Raw genomic sequence first — 23,472 nt, forward strand, 5'->3', positions numbered from 1 at the left:
CTGGAACTAGCTCTTGTAGACCAGGCTGGTCTCGAACTCACTGAGATCCACCTGCCTCTGCCTCCCAAGTGCTGGGATTAAAGGCGTGCGCCACCACCGCCCGGCTGCCAAGGTTTTAAAAGAACTAAAAGTCTTTCATCAGGAGAAAATCTGTGTATCTTAGCTTTCCCATGCTCCTTATTTTGTTTTTAAGATTTATTGTTTAGTTTAAATTGTGTGTATGGCTCTGGGCAGGGAGGAGGTGTGCTCATGTAGGTACAATGTCCACAGAGGCCAAAAGATGGTGGGCACTTGTGATCTGCCCAGTGTGGGTGCTGGGAACTGAACTCAGGTCCTCAGCAAGAGCAGTGAATGCTCTTAACCGCCGCCCTGCCTCTGCAGCCCCTTTTCTGCTCTTTTCCCTGTGCCATGGCTGAACGACGCCATAAATACAAAGCCTCAGCTCCCTGATGACTTTTGTGCACTCTGAATGCTCACCCTTATCCTGTTGGAAGGAAACTTGTTCTGGCCAGCCTGACCTCTGTGAAACGGCTAACTCAGCGTGTTTATCCACGGAGACAGACAGCTTTCACCAGTCCTTCTGGGTCCTTTTCTAACCCATCTCCTGTCTTCTCCAAACCCAGAAGGCTGAATGCTATGGAATGCCAGGACAGTCTCCTTGTCGTCGCTGAGGGTCGTGGTTAGCATTTGCCATGAAGGAGCTCTAGAGCTGATCTGAAAGAAGAGCTCTTCTGGTAATCTTCCCGGGAGGTGCCCACTGAAGGCTCGGCCACTGCCCCATGCCCCCTTTTCCCTAACGGCCTAGCGTGGCTTCAGCTATAGTGGTTATTTTCTCTGGATTCCCCGGCTCAGAGAAACACCTTAAACAGGGTTAAATGTGAATTATTGGTTGAGTGTTTCTCTCTTCTCTGCAGAAGCCTGCAATGGTATTTTGTCTAGCATGCCTCACAGATGCCTCTGCCTGACATTTCCAAAAACCACATACCCTGAAGGACCAGGGAAAGAGGTAAGAAATCAACTGGTTGTATATTATTTATAAAAACCAGTGCATTCTTTATTCCTTGGACAGTTCTCTACCTTGAATTCTTTAAGCTGTCTAAAGATTTTAATGCCAAAATATCTCTACTTAGTGGGAGCCATGGTTTACAGCTAGACATCTTCCAGACTGTGGTTTAATGACATAAGTAGATTTAATATAGCTCATCATAGCAATTTATGCCATTGGGTTAAAGAGTATTGAGTATAGAACACGTGATTAAAAACTGTAAAGAATAAAAGGATCCTGTCCTGTAGGAGATGGAATAGATGTGTATGCTTTTAAGTGACAGAGGGGAGTGAGTACAGGAAGTGTCCAACTATTTCCAAATGACTCAAAAACAACTCTCAGAAACCTGAAAAAGCAGCAAATACTGAGGGCTGTTCTTTCCACCCATGGAAAAGGCTTAACAGATGCTACTAACACCCTCTGCCCTCCGTGTTTTAGAGACAAGCCAGAAGTCATTGAGTGGGGTTTTAGCAAGGCAGAACCCATTCAAAGAGAGCATTGTACAACCTCACTTGCTTAGGCTTCCTTAAGAACCTGGTTAGGGAATGATGAAAAAAACAGTTCTGTGCTTGGACCCAAAGAATATTATTTCATGATTGGCCATGGCTCTTTGGCACAACTCTACACAGGGAACCTATTCCTGCCACTAATATATTTGGGACTCAGTGTCCTGTGTCAGTGACTGCTCAAGCATCCCCGTGCACTGGGAGGCTGGAACATCTCGTAGACGCCAGCCCTCTTAGCCATGGCAAAAGTCAGACTCAGCAGCAGGGACCTTAGAGCTTGCTGTATTCAAGGGCCCACCTAAGGACTGTCTACTCTAGCAAGGTGCTAAAATTTCTCTAAACAAGATTATCCTGCATTTTTCTTAATCCTTTGCTGTCAGTTAATCCCTGCTTCACCCAGGAAGGGCATTCTCAGAGCATATGCCCAGCTCTGCTTTACCTTGTTATTTAAAATCCCTCAAAAATAATTAAAGTCACTAATCAAGCATCAGAGACAAAGTCTAGTGGGGGCCGTGTGACAGAGACTCCTACTTCTCACAAGTCAGAAGTGCCAGGCTGGCAGCTCAGGAGGTGGGTCCATCTGCTCTAGGTAAACCGAGTTCTCTTGCCCTTGCCTTGCTGAGCCCACATCCTGCTTCCCTTACCCTATGGACGAGTCTGGGGATATTCAAAGGTGCACTTGAAGAGGGAAGAGAAAGGAATTGTAGCAACAGACGGAGATGCAGCGGTACCAAGGGCTGAGAGCCCATACCTCAAACCACACACTCAAAGCTGAGAGAACACTGGACACAACACACGGCTTTTGAAACTTCAAAACCTGCTCTCCAGTGACACACTTCCAGCAAGGCCATGCCTCCTAAGCCTCCACAGTAGGACCAGATGCTCAAGCCCAAGACCTACAGGGGTGCATTTCATTCAAACCACTACATTTCTTTTTCTCAGTGTGTCAAATCTGAGTATAAACAAACTCCCTTGGAAGATACTTAGACTCTTCCCCAAGGGAGGTTCCAGACAGTAAAAAGAGTCATGTTTTGGAGTAGGCTGAGGTGGGTAGGCACTTCTGGGAAGGCAGCTGAATACCTGAGCTATAGTATGCATCAACAGGAAAGCTGTGGAGGAATAAGATAGCAATATGAACGGGACCAGTTCCAGCATGGCTTGATTGAGGGGAAAAGATGTACTTTGGAGGACTTTCATTTCTTTGCTAACTATAACCAACATTGGTGCTTTCTCCTTGGTTTGGATAGTTGGGCATTTATTGTATGTGATACTATACTGAGACCCTGATGGGAACCCAGCTTCTTTTGTGGCATGGCAAAGTGACAAAGAGAATGTAATTTGGAGGATATGGCTTCAGATTAATGACATGACCAGATGGCCGTGCAGTGGTAAACATCATTGACAGGGCACAGAACCTTCAAAAGGAACTAAATGTTCCCTAGGTGATTCATCCCAGCCCTTTGAAAAGCTGTATCCAGAGGCTTGGGAATGTCTTTCCTCTTTAGTGTAGCATTCATTCACTTAAAGGCAAAGCAAGAAACTTGGAGCATGCAAGATGCTCACAGAAGCGTGGTTCATAATAGTTAAAAAAAAAAATGAAAACAACCAACCCAAATCATAGTCTGTTGATGTAACAGAATGGTATGGCTTTGTTTAACAAAATAATGTTGTAACTTGAAGAAATGTTATGATATAATGCTACCTTGTAAAAACCCAGGATACTAATGATCATTCTAGAGCTTTCCACATTGTCTCAAGGAGTCAGGAAAAAAAAAAATCATTGCTCCTATCTTAGGCCAAAGCCAGCAGGACAGCATAGCAGGTTGGGGCACCTCGATGCCAAGCCTGATGACCTTAGTGTGACCCACATGACAGAAGAATTAAAAAGGACTACCAAAAGTTGTGCTCCTCCACACAGACACTGTGGCTTCTCCATTCCCACTCACTCCCAAAACGCACAAATAAATAAATGATTAACATCACGGGCCTACACTCCACAAAAGGAAATACATACAAGGCACTGCAAATCTGGTCAAGAGCACACGGTTAGGGAGCTCACAGGTCCCGGGAGTCAACCTATGACTATTATTCTGCTAAACGCAGAATAGAAACTGCCCGCAAATTTCTGTCTCCACTGGTGCAGGTCTTGGACCTCACTTGTTCAGTGATTAGCTCAGAGATCATAACTGCTCAGAGTGACGAGCTAATGTCAGAGGATTGCTCAGCCACGGGGGGTTCCCCCTCTCCCCAAGAGTCAGGAACCACCTAGGAACAGGGGGTGGGAAGACATAAGAGCCAGAGGTTGGGGAGGCCTAGACAGGAGCTGCCACTGCACATGATAGGACCACAGAAGTCATGACCTCGGCAGCTGTGGGTGCCTACACACCGGCAAGTCAGTCAGCATGGGGCGTGGAGTGAGAAGGGCTTAGGAGCCAACCCCCAGCCCCCCAGCCTCCCAGCTATGGACAGTTGATGGCTTCTGGGGAAGTAAGAGGGGCTTAAGAGCCCACCCCCAGCCCGCCAGCTCCCCAACCCCCCAGCTATGGACAGTTGACGGCTTCTGGGGCAGGGGGGTCAGTTTTCTTCAAGGATGTAGTGTCCAGTAGGTAGCCCATGTTCAGTGGATGGCCCCACACCCAGCAGTCTACAGGCAGCCCAAATTAGAGTCCAGGGGTTATTTGTTTAAAACAAGAAAAGGACATGAAGTTGTGGGGGAGGTAGGGTGGTGGGGTTAGGGAGAGAAGGTCAATGGGGGTTGACTTGGATCAAAGTACCTTGTATGAGATTCTCAGCGAATTGATAAAGGTATCACTTAAAGAAATCCTGGACCATAGCCTCATTGTGGATGCTTTTCTGGCTAAGCTGCATTCTTCTCCTTGCTCCCAAAACCCTTCCTATTCCTCAGACTAAATGACTGTGTCCATCTTACCCTCGTGAACCCAGAGTTGCCCACCCAGATTAGAAAGATGTGGCCCGGATCCTTTTGTTTCCCCAGTTCTAGCCAGGAAGAATTAGAAAATCTATTTGCACGTATTCCTCTGGTTTTGAGGCTTTGTAAGTCCCATACTCTCAGACAATCAGAGGTTGAGAGGGCTAACAAAACCTTTCACAACACATTCCTTTAAATGCCAGCCGGGCACACCTGGAACAGCAGGAGGCAGACCGGGCACAAAGATTTGATGAGAGCCTTTGTTGAGCCCCTGAGCCCTGCACAGCTAGTCCTGGCTTTGAATGGAAGGAATTTGCAAGAAAAACAGAAGCAGAGAATCTTAAATCCTTTCACTTACCACTCGTTCACTCGGCAAGGGAGCACCAGTCATCTGCCAGACCCTGTAGTGGGTACCAATCATGTCACAGCCTCCACTTACAAAGTGCACAGAATAGTTTGTTCCTGCCAAAAGCTTTGAGAAAACTCTGGCAAACAAAGAGAACACAGCTGACCCAGGGAGGGGGTGGCTTTCTAGGTCAGCTTCAAAGAGAAGAGGTGGGAAGCAAATGGAGATTTAGGCCCTGCTGAGATTCTCTTTATATATATTTTATATGTGTGTATGCATGTGTGTATGTGTGTGAATGCATGTGCATGTGTGTGTCATGTGTGTTCATGCATGTGTGTACACATGCATGTGTGTACATGGGTGTGCTTGCATGCATATGCATGCATGTGTGCATGGACAAGTGTGCCTATTTGTCAGTGTGTACATGTGTGTATAGCATGTGCACTGTGCATCATGTGTGTGAATGTATGTGTATATTGTGTGCATGTGTGTGTACATAAGAGTGTGTGTGTGCACGCACGTGCGCGCATGTGCATGGGGGAGCACCTTTTCCCATAGGGGTGGGGCAACTCTCCTGCTGCAGTGTCCAGTGAGGAGTGGGGCCTACTCAGCACGGCCCTTGGACCTCGACACACATGATTCCCATGACCCACTGTGGTAACACAGACACTAGTTACAGTAGGAACACAGACCCAGACATGGTCCTTGGCAGCAGCTCAGCCCTGGAGGTTGAATGGGCCTCAGACAACAACATGATCTCAGGTAGCAGTCCAGACCCGGGGGCATCCATGACCTTGGTGGCAATGGAAGCCACAGCCATCTCTGGCTTTTTAAGTGGGTTCTGGGGATCGAACTTAGGACTCACGCTTTCATGAAAAATTCTTTATTAACTGAGAAACCTCCCCAGTCATCAACATTCTTGTTTCTAACCCATACTCTCTTAAACACCATGGCACTGGAGTAGACAACATGTCCTAGCAGAGTTGACAGCAACCATCTCATCAGATGGTGACAAACATGACTGACAGCAGATACAGCAGCATCCCATGGCTGCCCACCCCAAATGCTATTCTTGGCTTTTTGATTCTCTTTCTCTCTTAATGACAAGAGTTTCTTCCTGCCATCTAGCTTGGCTTTGATTCAGCTCCTTGGATGGCAGTGGCAGGAAATAACTTGATTTGGAGCTTACACAGAAAGGAAGACATGCTTGATGATTTTTTTGAGAATGGCAAGGGCAAGATGAGTCATCTTTGAAGGGCATGGAATGACTAGCATCCTATTTCTATGTAAAATATCTATCTCAAGTTCTCCTGAACCCTGACCTCGCCTAATACAGCAAGCTGGCGAGGCTGTGTGTTGACAGCCCTGTCATAGACATCACGGTGCACCCTCCGCCTCTCACAGAGACGGTCCCAACCTACTCACAACTACGAGCCCTTTCACGTCACATAGTACTGGACTTGTGAGGAAGAGCCAGCCTTAACCTATCCCGAAGGCAAGCCCGCCCATACAAAAACACTGGCCTCGAAATTCTCTGGATAAAGTTTTGGGAAAACAAGAGCTAATTCTGGAATATGTAGGACTTCAGCTATCTGTGCCACATACGTTCGTCTGAGTTCCCTTCTCAGGGGGAGCCCAGGAAGTCTGGGAGGGTCAAGGGCCCAGAGAGGAACAAGTTTGTGATGCCAACAGAGAGGAGTAAGCAAGACAGGATCTTAAGGAAGCATGACCATGGAGTTTATTACCACAGCACGTGCAGAGGGCCTGGCTGCGTGGAGAGACAGCGGGCAAACAGGAGAAGGGAACGCACCTGCAGGGATTTGCACATGTTCTCTCTGGCTAAGGCAGGAGCTCTGGGAAGCCCAGGACCATTTCACACCATCCAACACAGAGGAGGTCTCTTGAAAAGGTCAGTTTGACTAAAGACTCGCCAACAACTTGTCTCACGGGGATTTGCTGCACTGCTGATCAGTGATTTCAGCACTGCTCTGAGTTTCCGTTCAGGTGCTGGACTGGATCCCAATTTCTTGGGATGAGAACTTGCTAAAGGAGCAGGCTTCTGAGTCCCATGATATATAAAGTACTTATCAAAGCCCCACAGGGCAATATGCCCACATAAGGAAATCCACTGAGAACTGAGCCAGCTGAGCAGTGAGTGTGGCCAGGACCGTCCTTTGCTGGAGCCAGATGGACAGGCAGACACGATTGCCGCTTCTAGCCCAATGACCATGGGGCTCATTCTTAATGCCCCTTCCCGCCTTTCCACGTCTCCCTTTTTCTCTTCTTGCCCTGGTCATATACAGTTATATTCTCAAGTAGAAGTGTACTTGTTTTTCAAGGTCAAGTGAACTCATGAATTTCCATTATTAAAATTATTGGAAAGCTTGAGCTGTCGAGATAGTTTTTTTAGATAAAAGACACTTGACACCAAGCCTGTTGAATTAAGTGAAATCCCCAGAATATACACAGTACATATGTAAACACACACGCGCCCGCACGCAACTGCACACCAAATGAATGTGATCTTTAAAGCTAAAATTATATGTATTATTCACAAATGTTGAAAATGTAAAAGTAGCCTAGGAAACACTAAAATAAATAAAGGCAACCAGTATATGATATATCAACAACCGAAACAAAACAAGACCATCGAGACCATCCCTGGCTTTTGTGGCGGATGGAAAAGAGGTCACCTGGACTGAACCATGCCATAATAGCACGAATGGCTCACACACCAAGCTGAACAGCCAGATAAACTGGAGCATGGATATAACATCTGTGTCTAGGTCATCAGCAAGGGTAAAAGTGAATGGGAGTGAGGATAAAAAGAACTGATATTCAGAAGACACTCGGGGCAGTTTGGGGGAAGGCGTGGCCCCAGGGTGTCATTTCTACCACGCTCATCTTGGAAGTTAGGCAGCACACAGCCCATACCCAAGCCTACCATACAACAGCCATTTTCTTGGTATTTAGTGCCCTATCGTGTGCCAAGTTCTCATTATGAACTGAGGGGTGTGTCTGCCAAGGGATTTCCAAAGATTTTCTAGTCTAATCATCGAGATGCCCCATGAGGTCACGTCTTCTGACCACCACCATGAGAGACTGGAAGAACTGAGGCCGGGGAGAGAGCTGTGCTGGTAAAACGCCCGCATGCCAACACGGGAACCCGAGTTCAGTCCCCATGTGTGTGAGAGCTGAGTATGGTTCACTTTTGTAACCCAGTGCTGGGGAGGTGGGGACAGGGGAACCCCTGGGGCGGGCTGGCAAATCAACACAACCTAACTGGGGATCCCAGATTCCTACTAGAGAGTGTGCCCCAAAAGCACAAGGTAGATGACTCCTGAGGAACACCTGAAATTGACCTGTTCTCCAGTCTCATACTTGCATGTGCGCGTGCACATGTGTGCGCGCACACACACACAGAGAAATAATTGAAGTTAGGTGCAGAAAGTGTAAGTAACTTACCAAGGACGCTCCAAGGTGACTTCACTCTTCGGCCCAGGCTCTTGCTTGCAGCTCTACCTGTGGTTGACAACAGGGGCAGTGGGAAAATTCATTTTAGATCAATAAAGTAAGAGACTTTTTAAGTGCATTCTACGGGGGATAAAAACCCTACAACAAACAGTCTCTTCTTTCAAGAATCCACGATCCATGTGCCTTATCCCGACCTTTCCATTGCTGCAGCAAGGACTGGGAATGCCACACCCCTAAATTAGCCAAGTTATCACTAGCTCCCAATTAGCAAAGGCCTTTGTGTGCCTGCACTTCCAAGGGCACATCACCTGCTGTTAAATAAGGGAGCCACCGGTTAGTGACAGCACGAAGGTAACTGCTAATTGGATAATGAACCGGTGTCCCCAGGAAGAGCACAGTCAACCAGCAGGGACCAGGACCTCAGTCTGCAGCCTTGGGAGCATTACTTAGAAGTGATATTCCTTGCTGAAATGACTGTTTTAAGCCAGGAAGCTCTCTGGAGGGAAGCAAGCAGAGAAAGATGGTTCTGGCCCAGACCTGGGAAGGAATAAGCCAGCTCTGAAACCCTCTGGCTCTTAGTCCTGCTGCCACCCCAGCCTCCTCGGGATGTAAGAAGACTGTGAGGTTTGAGGTATTTTGCATCTCCTAAACAGAGGCCACAAACTTCTTGAGGCAAAACAACAGAACAAATCCGAGAATCAGACCGGATGGAAGCCTTGGCTCTACCACTCACCATCGGGTCAATTCCTCAAATCCCTTGAGTCCTCTGAGTGTGTTTTCTCAATTATATAATTAGGGCATGAATAGCATCTACCTTATAAGATTGATGTGAGCACTAAATGCAGATCACCCCCCAGCACTCCAGACACAAAGGAGGTTCTTACAGACTCAGGGCTGACTGAAAGTAGTGACAAGGGCTTAGACATTAACACGAGCGCTAGGTTCTTTAAAGCAATTGCTTCAGGACTGTCTCGAAACACTTCTTCCCTAAAGCGTCCTTTGTCTCACGCATGCTCAAAACGTCTCTGGAATTGCCTTCAGCATGAATATCCTTGCCAGGCCCTCCTGCATGCTCATTTGGAGCCAAGTGTGGTATTGAGAAGGGCATCCTTTTGGTCACACATGAAGAATGAAGCCCCCAGTCTGGTTTCCATTCCTGTCCCCAGCCCCATTGGTCACCACCTACTGTTTCTCCATCTTCTGTATTTCAGAACTGTATTGTTTCTTGACTGCTCTGCTCTGGTTCCCAGGGCTACTCAAGGCCCCCTACTCCCAGTGGAATGTCAGAGCCTGGTTTCCATGATCCATGCAGAAATAATCCCATTAATCTGCCAAGCCCAGCTAACATGTCCATGAATCTTTTCCGGCCTGAGGCTGATCAGTGGTGGAGAACACAGAAGTGGGAGTCCAGACTCCACAGGACAGGGCTAAAGAGAAGCAAGGAAGCTGCTCAGAGGCCTCAGTGCCTGATGCCACACCCTCCTCTGTCATGTGACCCCAGGGGAGCTACCTCACATTCCTAGGTCTCAGTTCCCTCCATGGTCACAGCTACTTCCAAGGTTTATTTTTCAGGTTAGGAAAAGCACTAGGAGAGCGCCCGTGGAAATGCTTGTCTGATAAAGTCCAAGGCCCTTGTGTCTTGGCAGGGTGGCCAAGAATGCTTTGTCAGCCGATTTGCATCTCAGCTTCTTTCCTTTAAAATAAGAGTAAGAAAAATATCACCTACTTCGTATTGTTGGAATTAAATAAAAAATGTATGCAATTTGCTTAGTGTATAATGTATGTAAATAAATAAACCTTATATAACATAGAATTTCAACAAAATGATATGCTTACTCAGATGTGGTGGCAAACACCTGTAATCCTGGTTCTCGGGAGGTGGGAGCAGATGGAATCAAGAGTCCAAGGCTAGCCTCAGCTACAGAGCAAACTCAAGGCCAGCCTCAGCTACACAGCAAACTCAAGGCCAGCCTCAGCTAACAGCAAACTCAAGGCCAGCCTCAGCTACACAGCAAACTCAAAGCCAGCCTGAGCTAATTATGACCCTGTCTTCAAAAAATAATGCAAGAAAAAAAAAAAAAAAAAACGGCATGCTAAAAAATAAGAACAAGGGAAAAACTTTTTTTCTTTTTTTTTTTTTTTTTTATTTTTTTGGTTTTTCGAGACAGGGTTTCTCTGTGGTTTTGGAGCCTGTCCTGGAACTAACTCTTGTAGACCAGGCTGGTCTCGAACTCACAGAGATCCGCCTGCCTCTGCCTCCCGAGTGCTGGGATTAAAGGCGTGCGCCACCACCGCCCGGCCAAAACTTTTTTTCTTAACTCTATTACGCCACATGCCAAATTATGATAGCCTAAACTGGGAATTCCCGGGAGAGATGGTGCCGTTATTTCTTCTACTTTTATAGTAAAGCAAATTCAACTTATAACCAGCATGTGAAAGGGGACCTGGGACTTAAGTAAAAGCCGCAGCTTGTAAAACCATGACTCATAACACAGAGCTTGATGTACAAGACGAACTAAGTCCAGACACGTAACAGCAGCTGGCTCTCAGTGGGAGGCAATAAAACCCAACCACAGCTCTGCACAGGTCCATATTCTAAAGATGAGACCTCTGACTGTCCCAGAAACTTCCTCGCTCGAGGATTCTGACCGGTCTGCAGTCTCGACACTGCCCATGTCTTCCTGACTCCACGGCATTCCGGGACATGCATCCCTCTCTTGCTGCAGCGCAAAGATAAAGCCAGCTTGGTCTATAGTGGTGTGTTCCCTGTTGTCTTTCTTGGTGGCCTTAACATGCTGTTAGTGCCAAGGGTTTGATACAGTGCTGGGTATTAGGTGGCTATGCAGCAAACTGTACCTTGAATTAAGATTGGAGTAAGAAGAATTTTATATAATATGCAAACTGTAAAAAGAATCATAGTTTTTTGAAATATCAGAGGCCCCATCAGCAACCTAGGGAGGACTCTGTCCATGGGTCTCCAAGCTGTACACCTTATAGAATGATACAAACTAGAAATATCTAATAAAGAATGTGGTTGGAGACCTGATTGGCCCTACACATTTATAGCTAACAATGCCCTGTCTGCCATGCAGGAAATCACAAGCTAATCAAGGACACAGTGTAAGACCAGCAAGGTGGCCTGTTTGTCCTTCCTATAGCATCTTGCACTGGGTCTTGCCCACAGAATTTGCAAAAAGGAACTTACGGTGATTACAGACAGAGGATTTTATTCTGTCCACTGTAGAATGGAGGAGAGCTTTTAACAAGAGACCGGATATATGTAATGGTCCAGGAAGCCTGTTGGTAGCAGGAGCAAGGGAACACTGTGAGCAGACAAGCTGCCTAGAAGTTAGCTCTAGAGCTCAGGTCTGGGGAGGGCTCTGGTTACAGAGCTAACAGTGGGACAGGGAATGGGTGTCCTCTGAAGAACTAGAAGGACAAGCATGGTGAGCAACTGATGTTTGAGGGAGCGCAAAAGGCCACAGAAGCAGAACCGTGCTCAATTGTTGCTCACTGACATAGGAACCTGCATTTCACTTCTTTTAATAAACAAAGTTAGCTTGACATTCAAAGAACAAAGCAGCCCCACTGATCAGCCTTACACCAGGCAGTGGTAACACCTTTAATCCCAGTGACCACACTGGTTGCCGAAGAAACCAGGCGGTGCATGCCGCCTTTAATCCCAGTACTAGAGAGGAATAGAAGATGGGAAAAGATAACTATCAGTCAGTCTCATTCTGAGATTGCTGGAAGCAGGATCGCCATTTTGGACTGAGGTTGCGCTAAGAGCCAGTGGCTGGCTGCTTTGCTTTTCAGATCTTTGGGAAGAACCCCAACTTCTCTGAGTTTTACCAATCCTCTTTCAGAAACCATGTTGAAATCAAGCAAAAAGCACTGTGGAAGGTCAGAGGCCTTCTATACATTGGAGCCAATGCCCAAAGTCGTGGGGTTCTGACTCTTAACTTGGGTCACAGGCAGCTAGCATGGTATGGCTTCAGCCACCACTGCTGCTTTGGTATCTCACACAGGTCAAATCAAAACAACAGCAAAGGTCACAGCATTTGCTTAGAGTAGGTCAACCGTGAGCCACTGATTTAGTTACTCGGCAAGCAGCAACAGTCCATTGGTAAAGCATGCTAGACAAATTCATTTTTAGTTTTGTTTAGAATTTCAATTAAATTCATTTAAGCCATGAGAGTCAAAGGCCTTTGATCTGTGCTTGGGCTGGCTGACCACTAGAGTGAATCGCTCATGAGCTGATGGCCATTTTTTAACATTTTTACTCAGTATTTTCCTGCAGGCAACGCGGCTGGAGACAAAGACAGGTCTGGACCATTTCTGGATAAGGAACAACAAAAGCCAAGTTTGGCCTGATAAGAGTCTGCACGAACATACAGCATAAATAGCTACTATTTCAGCAAACACCCTTTTTGCTTTCAGGAACATTAAAGGCAGCTTTGCCTGAGAATCATCACTACTATGGGAAGGATTTAGAACAAACACAGTAAGTGGAGGCCGGTGACAGACGCATCAGCACCTTGAGAGCGCTGATGTTAGTTTTCTCAGAGATCATCTGCCAGGAAGAGAAAAACCCAATACGAATTCCTTTTCCTGGAACTGTGCTGCCAGGTGTCGCTCACCGAACACATGGCTAAACAAGAAACCTTCAGGTCCCTCTCCTAGATCGGCACTTCCAGCCCTTTCTGCTTCTCTGGGCTCACACCAGGCTCCGCAGAGATCCCGGGACTACGTTCTCAGAGAGTTGCCAGAAGCAATTAAGTTCGCTCTGTGCTTGTTTTCAAAGAACTAGCAGCTAGGGTAAGAAAGTACAAATATTTTCTTCTCCAGAAATGGGTCTTTCCATGGCTGAAACTTTTGGGTCTATTTTCATTAAATTATTTCATGCACAAATAATCAGTGGACAACTGGAAATGATTATTTACTAATTACAATTAGCTCTAATAGAAACAACCCATTAGGGCAATAATAGCACACAGGCCGCAATGGCCATTTTAACTCTGAAAATGCCAGCTGGGGCAACTGCTGGTCCCCTCCTTCAGAGGCCTTACAGGCTCCTTCAGCCTCCACATTACTAAAGGATGACATCGTTCTCAATATACTAAGAGGCTAAGTAACTCAAAGACACAGGGCGTTTTCGAACCAATAACCTCAACAGGATGGGGAAGAGGACTTCATTTTAAAACCATAAAATTGTTCTTTAAAGAGTAGATTTGCTTATTAGTTTACTGTATCTAGTTTGTATTTCCTCCAAATCTAAGTTTACAATAATCTGGACCAGGTTGACTTACAATGAGCCAGTTAATTGCATTTGAGGGAAGTGTTCTGTTATGATGGGCCAGTTAGCTGGCCTTCACACTCAGACACCCTCAGGACACCTCCCCTGACTGGTACCATCCACACTCCCTTGCTGTGAGAGCCCACAGTTTTGGATCAGTTCCATCTTGACTAAAGGTCAGAGAGTTCAAACCTATTCTTGCTCCTTAAGGACAAACAACAGGATGTTTGTCCAAAGCCTCACCCACGTGGCCTCTGCCCGAGATCTTTGCTTCGGTTACAACCCTTACTAGATGTCATTATTTGTCCTTTCACCCTTTGAACCAAAGTAAGAGTGGCTTCCCACCCCTGCTGATTTCTGGCCAGACCACCCCTTTATTTCTTATGACCCTGCCCACGGGTGTGCAGTAGTCCTTTCAATGAACGTTCTTCCTTCAAACCCCGGGAAGGAGTTTCCAACCTGCCAAGGCCCTGGTGCAAGCACTGTCAAGGTGAACACAGAAGGGCTTCTCTACTGGAGGAGCCATGGGACAAGATGCACCTGTGAGTCAGGAATTATGGGGTGGGGAGTTAGGTGGCCACGAATCTCCACAGGACCTGCTTTCTGGCAAAAAATCTAATGCATTCCACGTCAAAAAAGTGCAAACACAGATTTGATTCAACCTTTTAAGTTCCTACTCCTCATATGAAACAAAGGAATCTCACCTACTCATTCCCACTATCCAAAGACAAAACAGCACAGCAGAAAACACCAGCACCTGCCAGACAAACGCCAGGAATGTGGGTTCTAAGACTCGGGAGTCCCCACAGCCGAACGAGAGGAATGCTTGCCCATTCGACTTCGTTACTGTGCAGTTCGAATAAAAAGCAAATTACATTTTCAGTATCTTCTCTTCCAGAACTGAACTTGCTGTTTTTCAGAAGGAGCCATCATTCTTCGAAACCCAGAGCCAAGTAACAGAACAGAAAAGAACGGAAAGCACCATTCTATGCAAACATCTCCAGGTTGTCTACTTCCCTCTAAAAGCATGCTGTCAATTCTGTGACTGCCTGAGATGCCTCCTTCAGTCTGGATATTTGTTTATTTGCAGTTTTCATTGCATTATTAAACTTCCACCAGCATATTTGCTGAACTTGCTACTGGATGATAAACAGGACCGCTTCCAAGGCTAAATGTAAATGTATTCATTCTCCACCCTTCCCTTTGTGTCTGCAGCCGGGAGGTGAAATACCCTCCCCCGCTTTCCAGTGTCACATCAGGCTTACTAAATTGAGGCTGGTGCAGGAGATCGGTCAGTGGCTTCTCCTACATACGTGGTCTGACCACTGCTCCCTGCACCTTTTCCCACGGTGGACAGCTCCCGGCTGTCTCCACCTCTATAAACAACATTTTGTTCCATTTTCTCCAGGATGCTGCAGCTTGCGCCCTATGTGCTCTGCTAGGTCCCTGGCTGATGAGCACTTAACTTGGGAGAAGAGCGCAAATGTGCCACTCAAGAGGAAGTGGAACTTGTTAAAAGTACAGAAAACACCACACAAGAAGGGCCGCTAAGGAGACAGAACATTGAGGGTCATTACTGGGAAATCTGGGGCAGTCTGGGCCACCGGCAGCTTAGTTCTATATACAGATATCAGCTTGTTAGTCTCGATACTGCATTGTGTTATTCGAGATGTTGACATTAGGGGAAGCTAGAGAAAGGGAACTCGGGGACTCTTCACACTGTCTTTGCAGCTTCACTGGAAAGAGAAAGTTATTCCAAAATAAATTATTTCCAGTCATGTACATACATACCCACGCATGTGTCTGCATGTGGATGAGAACATGTGAGTTCTGGTGCCCACAGAAGCCAAAAGAAGAAATCGGATCTTCCAGAGCTGGGGTTATAGGGGATTGGGAGCTGCCCCACGTGGGAGCTGGGAGCTGAACTCAGGTCCTCTCCAAGAGCAATCAGTGCTCTTAACCACTGTACCATCTTTCCATTCCCCCTCCCCAAAATGAAATCTTTGTTAAGAAAAAACGGCTTCCCGGCCCCCAAGTCAGAGCTTCAGCAGTGGATCCTTGATCGGAGAGTTTGAAAAATACGGTCCTACTGAACCTAGTGACCCGGGTGGAGACAAAGACAGAAGCAACTATTTATTAATACTAAATTATTACATAGTTGACTATTTAAAGAAAAAGGCCAATTAAAGCTATGTCAAAGTTCATCTTCCCTTCCAAAGAAGTTAATTAGAATGGTTCTTCCCTAAACAAGTTGCTGAATTCAGTTTCTTAGAGTAAAAAAGAAGAACCTTGAAAAGACACAAGCAATTGTAGAATGTGACAAAGAGATGGGTGAGCCCTGCTATCTCTCTCCCTCTCTCTTAAATCAAAACGTTTGTAGTGGGCACCCTTTGGGTCAGGCCAACCACACTGCCTTTGCTCACACCTTCCTCTACAGGAAGCCTGTTTCTCTGAGTAGATTTTGACCTCCCTGAGGGCAGGTTTGAAAGTTAGCTTTCTCCTGAGGTTGCCTGCAGCTCAGGTCAATAGATTGAAAATACACATTTCCCTTCTATACTCATATTTATTTCAGATGAATTCTTACATTCAGCATTTTCTATGTTTCACAGACGTGAGAGGGGTAGGCAGAGGTGGAATGTGAGGCTGGCTTTATTCTTTCTTTCTTGAAGACCGGCTATTTCGGTTTGAATGAGAACAGCCCTCTTAGGCTCATAGATTTGAATACTTAGTCACCAGGGAGCAGAGCCATTTGAAAGGATTAGAAAGTGTGGCTTTGTTGGAGGAAGTGTTTCATAGGGGGAGGGCTTTGAGATTTTAAAACCTAGACCAAGCCCAGACACTCTCTCTTCTTGCTGCCTGCAGATCCTGATGAGAACTCTCAGCTCCTTCTCTAGCACCTCTCAGCTCTTTCTGCCTGCATGTCGCTGTGTTTCCCTGCCGGGATGATAATGGACTAAACCTCTGAAACTTTAATCCAGCCCCAGTTAAATGCTTTCCTTTATAAGAGTTGCTGTGGTCATGGTGTCTCTTCCCAGCAATAGAACACTGGCTAAGATAGCTCTAGTTGGCTTGGAGCCCACTGTGTAGACCCTCATGGAGTTCTGTCTGCCCCTGCTTCTTGAGAGAGGCCAAAAATGCCACCTCACTGATTCATTACAGAATTACACTTCAAGCAGAGTTCTTCCTGGATGTTGGGAACTTTCCCAGACCAAAGAATACAACTGACAGAAAAATGACCTGGTTTGGAGGCGCTTAAAGCAAACCAGGGTGCACGGGAGGGCGAAGAATAAGCAGCTCTGGGTGTTCCCCCTCCTCCTCCTGCCGCACCACTCCCATAGGGCAACCTGAGGCTGAATGGGAAACCGGAAGAGGAGGCTAGAGGCACCCTGCCTCCAAGAAAAGTTTGGTTTTGCAAGAGGCATTTCTGGGTCATGAATGTCGCCCCACGTTGTGCTGTTCAGAGATATTATTTTGAATTAAAGGCATTACAAAAAAAAAGATGCGAGCTTATTCTGACCTTCATTCTGCTTCCTTAAGACCAGAATTTAAATTAGCCACACTTAAGGTATCACAATATACCAGAAAGACAGGAGTTTGCAGTGAGAACTCTGGGCTGGGGGAGAGTGTCAGGACAAAGGAACTTCTCTCCCAGTCACAGCCCCAGCCCAAGGTCTTGTCCTTGCCACACTTCCCAGTTTACTAGCCTCTGTTAACTTGCCAAGTGAGGTCAATTCTTCATGGGAGCTTCATTTCTTATTCCTTATCTGTGTCCTGTAAGATTTGCTTTAAGCAATGTGTGCACTTTACTGGTAGGTCGGTGTGCTTCTGTCCCATGATTCAAGGCAGGAGCAGGAGTAGAGACTCTAAAGGGAAGGCAGGGGCGGGGCTCCTGGTGCATACTTATAATCCCAGCACCTGAGAGGTGGAAGCAGAAAGCTCTGGAATTTAAGGTCATCCTTGCTTACAGGTGAGTGCTTGGGGCTGGCCTGAGGTACCTGAGATCCAGTCTTAAAAAAACAAAGGACAACACTAACAACCAAGGGGTGGATGGAGTATGGGAAGTTTGTCTTGCCTATGTTCCCTCAGTCCTTTCGTCTGAAAAGGGTACGGACTGAAAACAATCAAAAATCTCCCTCTGCCTAAGGGAGGTTATTACCCCCCTTGTAGTTCAAATAACATAGTTAAAGCCACACAATAGAAATTAGCAGCTTAAACAGCCCCTGCCTCCTAACTCTAAGGCAAAAAGCTGGTGGTCCGGGGCCTTTCTGTGCAGCAAAAATTTCAAACAATAAGAATCTATAAAACCCAATCCTCTCAATTTAACCAGAAACTAATAGAAATTAGATTAGCATCAAAGAATTGTTTCACTAAAAATAAAAGCATCATAATCTTGCCTGTGTGTGAGAATATGGTATACATTAGCTCAAGTAACAAGGGCACAGAAAATGGAACTGTGGTCGGGAAGGGCTTATGGGATGGTGCAGATGCAGTTCAGGCTTTATAACAGCTGCAGGGGCAAATACGTTTAGAGATCTAACAGAAAGAGAGCGCCGAAGTCGATACCTCATGGTACCGCAGATTTTCATTAAAGTCCATTCTGATGCTAGTGTCAAAAAGGGAAGGGATAATAGATTTGCTCATCTGCTTCTCCATAGTAACCAGTTTACCATCTAGCTCATAATACTGTTTTAAACCTCAGATATACATATTACATTGTATCTTCAAGACAAACAAAGAACTCCACCAGAGGAGAGAGGTTGCTCTTAGAGAACATGGATCTGTCTTGTTCTCCTTGGTAGCCTCATTTTTGCTCCTGAATAAACAGGATGGCTCAACAGCTTTAGCCACTCTCTGAAATGTAAAAGGATTTCTTAGCTAGGGTCACTCACATCTGTTTTATTCAGAAAGAAGCCTTCCGATTAGAGATGAAAGAGAAGCTGCCCCAGTCAATGCGAAGGTACCCAAACCACGGAGCAATTTTCAGCAGACGTCTTGAGAAAGATTATTCTGGAGAGAAGTTCTGAAAATCAGCTTTACTGCCTCAGATAAATACTGTTTCTATTCTCAGCCTCTGAGGTAGAAAATGTTCCTTCAAACCGTTTACTGTCTTTGTGTCTGGAGAAGTCGGTGAGCTTCCAAAGGCTGTCTTTGGATGCCATGGTAACGGCACAATTCCGGTCAATTCTATCTTGTCTAGGGTAGAGTTTGAGGAATTTCAAAATGTTGCCTGAGAAAATAAGCACTAGGGATACATGCCACTGGCAGGATAAACTGGACGTGGGACACACTCATTCTAGGCTTTTAGGTTCCCAGTGCCTCAGAACAATAAAACACAAAGCTAACTCAAAGACTCAGTCAGGGCGGTGCAAGCCAGTTATAAAATACATAGGAATTGTGGCTGGAGGGACAGCTCAGGGTTAAGAGGACTTGTTACTCTGGGAGAGGGTCCACGTTTGGTTCCCAGCACCCACATGGTGGCTCACAACCATCTGTAACTCCAGTCGCAGGGAAGCCTGCATCCTCTACTGACTTCTGCAGGCACTGCATGAACTCCATGAGCATACATGCAGGCATGCAGGTGGCTCAGCGGTAAAAAGCACATACATTCTTCCAGAGGACCTGAGCTAGATTTCCCTTATCCCCACACTTCATGACCAACCCCCACTTCATCTCCTGGATGGACACTTAGACAGATGAACGAATGGGGACACACACACACCCTTTCTTCTCAGCATAATCCAAGAATATGACAGACTTTCTGTGGGAGTCTCGATGTCCAACCCTGAGTCAATTCTGCAGTCTTTGTTCCCTGCTCCAACACTGAAAACTCCAGAAGAAGCATGCACCCTCAAAGACACCTTGGAGGAAGCCATGAGCAACCGGCAAAAGTGAACTTGGCAATCGTAATGTTAAATTCCTGAGAAAGGGACCAGCCCTTCAGTGTCTTAACTGCAGATTACCTCACAAGTGCAATCAATCACTGATGCAAGGAGTTAATTCCAGGAATAAGGATGGGAACGGTCAATGTGCACTTGACAGTCATCTTTTAAAACTCTCATGCCTGGCTTATGTGCAGATAAGCACATGAGCTGTGTGTGCGCTATTCAGAAATAAAGCATTCCTATCAAGGAGCCTCAGATGAGAAGCTTCCCGCTAAAAGGGTGCTCTGGATTCAGAATGACAAACCCCTGAAACATACAGCCTGCCATCTTTTCTAATTTAAGACAACCTTCCTCTAAATTAAGGCAGTGTATCAAGATCTCACTAGACCTTAGGGGAAGCCACCTCTAAGGCTCCCCCAAGTAGGAACCAATCTTAGATCATGTCTGTGTTTCTCAAAAGAGGATCCCCCCATGCTAGACAGAAGAGCAAGTACCAAAGGATCCTGCAACGTATGACTTCCCAAAGAATAAAGTGAGCATTCCACCGGGCAACGTCCCCCGCGAGGTGTGACATTTGCATGAACGGATGCCTGTACGGGTGCCGCTGATGGAGGCAAAAGGACATGGGATGTTCTTCCCTTAGCCCAGCAACAAACCTCCTCAGAGCTGGGTGGGGACCACTGTCCTGACAGAGGATTGTACCACACAGGATGCCAACCTCATAGCAACCCGATGTCGCCTGATTCTGCTACGGATGTAATAATATCTGACAAGAGGCTGATTGGACAGCACACGATGCTATTTTCTCTAATTAAGGAACTCTCCAGAAAAGCCCAAAATAGCCACAAAGCACTGTCAGCAAAGCAATCAGCAGTGACAATTATCTGTCAACTTAAACTCCTGGGTGAGCCTTTGAAAGAAGCTGGACCCAGTTGCTAGAAATGTACAAATCATCATCGCAGCAGAAGTCAGGGATGACAAGGACGCAAAGGGGAACAAGGCCAGCTGCTCACCCATGGCAAGTTTCTCCTCAGAGGAGGAGAACAGCAGTATGCAGGCTGGAGGAGCCCAGTCTAAGGGGATGCGCATGTGTGTGTGCATGTGTACATGCACATATGCGTGCGTGTGCATGTGAGTGTTCTATAAGGCTTTGTGGAATATTCAAATGGAATCCTGCAGTAGCTTGAAGTCTACTGGCCCTGGCCTGGGATGCTGACACATCATGAATCACGCCATCCTTTATCTAAAGCCATTCTCATCCCACCCATTCTTTAACATCTATAAGCAGAACGTGCCCCCTCCTTTATGTGGGTACCAACGTTCACCACGCATGCGTTCTCTCCCTCCGTTGGCTTCCCTAACAGATGACCATCTATACTAGGAGGCAATCAGGAGCCCGATCTCAGTGAGCTCCAGGCCAGCCAGGGCTACACAGAGAGACTCAAATCTAAACAGTAGGCATTTCTCACAGCGCTAAGTGGTGAGAAGTCCCAGGTAAAGTCCTATGGGAACCAGGCCTTCAGTGGGCGATGAGCCTCTTCTAGCTTCTTTAGCAGGGCACTAACACCATCCCTGAGGGCTTCCCTAGGCTCCAGTACTCTCCCAGACTTCAGCAGTGGGTTCATTCACCATCCCTTAGAAGAGGAAGCCCCAGAAAGATTACTGTTAGAAGGAGCCGGGCACTCGAGAGCTAGAAGGGCAAAGCTCACAGGACTATGGGAATTAAAGCGTTCCACATGTAAACCAGTGATAATTGTTCGGTTAAATTGAATAATCTTACTATGAGATGTATTTAAGTGTTTTAATTCTCTGCTTTATACCCCGGGGTATCATCAAGGAGACTTACCTTCACAATATTTTGATATGAAGGATTTTAATCTTATTACTAGTAGTGCGTGCAACTATAAAAAATAGAAATAGTGATTATGTAAAATGCTGCTTCTCAAACGTTCAAGTGCTTAAGAACCATTCTCATTAGTCTTTTGAAAAGGGGGGTGTGACTCACTAAGTCTGAGGTAGGAACTGTGATGCTGTATTTCCCTTTTAAAGTTGTGGGTTACCACCCCTCCCCCCTATCAAGCCCTGGACACGTGGCATGCTGGGAAGCGCCCCACCACTGCGCTACAGACAACCCCAGCCCACACTTTGGTATTTCCAAAAGGCTTTCAGGGGTGCTGTTTGTTTGGGTGGCCCCATGGTGGGCCTGGAGCTACCAGAGTAAATTGAAACCATGACCATGGAGCAGTTGCAGCCCATGCCTAGAATCCCAGCACTGAAGAGACTAAGAGAGGATTACTACTGCAAGTTAGAGACTAGCCTGTGCTAACCGATGGATTATAGGGCTAACCTGGGCTACAGAGTAAGACCCTGTCTCAAAGATAAACCAATAAGGGAGGAAGGCAGGAAAGATGTTGAGGAGCCAAGGTGACTGTTCCACAAATGGCCTTAAGTCATTGAGCTTTGTCCAGAACTAGGAGGATGCACTCCTCAGCTCCTCCACCATTAGTGGCCCTTCCTCAGGACCCTTCCTTTCACAGCCTCTTCTGTGGAGCTGGGAGCTGCCGAGCACGCTCTATTGTCTCATTCTTAACTCATTCACTGGTCTCTTTCTGACGTCCCTTCCACAAAAACATTTAAGGTTGGAAAAAGCAAGCCCTTCTCTCCTTATCTCAGACCTAGGGATAATCTCTCCTATCATGTCCCTACTACCGTAGGCACAAATTTCTTGGGCATCAAAGAAAGAAAAACTCCAAATACTGCAGCTCAGGAGAAGAGTAAGATCTGAGTCTTCCGTTTGCCTAGTAAGCTTTAGGTTGTGACTTTTTGTTTGTTTTGTTTCATTGTCCAAGACAGGGTTTCTCTGTGTAGCCCTGACTGTCCTGAAACTCACTCTGTAGACCAGGCTGCCCTCTAACTCAAAGCTCTGCCTGCCTCTGCCTCCCAAGTGCTGGGATTAAAGGCATGTGCCATCACCACCCAGCTAGGTTGTGATTTTTGTTGTTTTCTTTTGATTCAAGTTTTGTTAATTTCTGATTGGCATTTTTATTTACACCCAAAATTTTCCTTTAATGCAAGTGATTATTAAACTCTTTAAATCATACACAGTTGTATGATATAGAGAGTCACGGTAAATATCACTCTCATAATTAATAAAGTTATGCCTCATTTGAGTCCATCAGAAGGCAATGGTCTCAAGGCAATTATAAGAATTAACTTGTTAAATGTGGCACGCCCCTCCTCGGAGAAAGGAACACATAAAATGTCATTGCTGTCCAGACATAGTAGGAAAAGGCAGCCATCAGAAACCCAAGAGAGAAACAGCTAAAATGGAGTGGAGTCTGAAAGGCCAAGTGTGGTCTGCTTGGCCGACTGGAATCCCTGAGAGCCTCACGGCGTCTATAAACCCTCTTGTGCTTCCCCCATGGATCTGCCATGGCATTTATGAGAAAGACTAAGGGCAAAGTTAGAGACTAGAGAATGACCCCTTGTACTTAGAAACAGGAACAGGACTCTGTCTCTTCCCAGAATGATATTTCATGGTGAACCACAGCTTTCAAACACAGAACAAGAGAATACCTCCTCAGCCCTCCACTATCCACAGGGAATAGCCCTGGGAATGGACAGAAACAAAAGCTTGCCATCTGCCCAACGGAAGAACAAGAAACTCCCCAATGTCTCTGTGCTCACACAAAGGAAAAGCCACAGAGGGAAGACCAGGCCACTCTCTCCACTTCAAACACCCCTGCTCAGCCCTCACACAGCCCTGTCTCCAAGCCAGGACACATCGGGCTGCCTAAGAAGAAGGCTGGGCCAGGAGAACTGACCACCACAGCTTCTCTCTATGCAGAGCAAAGCAACCTCACTGCTAGAGATGAACTTAAGACGACTCCCTAGGCAGAGCAGTTATCCAGTCAGCTCAAAGCTAATGAAATCTTCGACAATAAAAGCTTAGTACATTGGACCCATCCGGGGAAAGTAATTCCTACCCCCCAGT

At 46.3% G+C, this 23,472-nt stretch overlaps 1 protein-coding gene across 3 annotated transcripts in view; it reads right to left on the reverse strand.

Annotated features, from left to right (window-relative positions):
- The window catches only part of Ncald (neurocalcin delta), a 323,531-nt gene that overhangs the window by 216,760 nt on the left and 83,299 nt on the right, over positions 1 to 23,472 (reverse strand). For all 3 annotated transcript variants that reach the window (XM_057792372.1, XM_057792370.1, XM_057792371.1), the window contains exon 2: positions 8,292 to 8,348. The gene's annotated coding sequence lies outside the window, so the exon portion shown is untranslated. The remainder of the gene's footprint in view (positions 1 to 8,291; positions 8,349 to 23,472) is intronic.

Source organism: Chionomys nivalis, chromosome 17, assembly GCF_950005125.1.
Source record: "Chionomys nivalis chromosome 17, mChiNiv1.1, whole genome shotgun sequence".
In the NCBI taxonomy this organism is placed as follows: Eukaryota; Metazoa; Chordata; class Mammalia; order Rodentia; family Cricetidae; genus Chionomys; species Chionomys nivalis.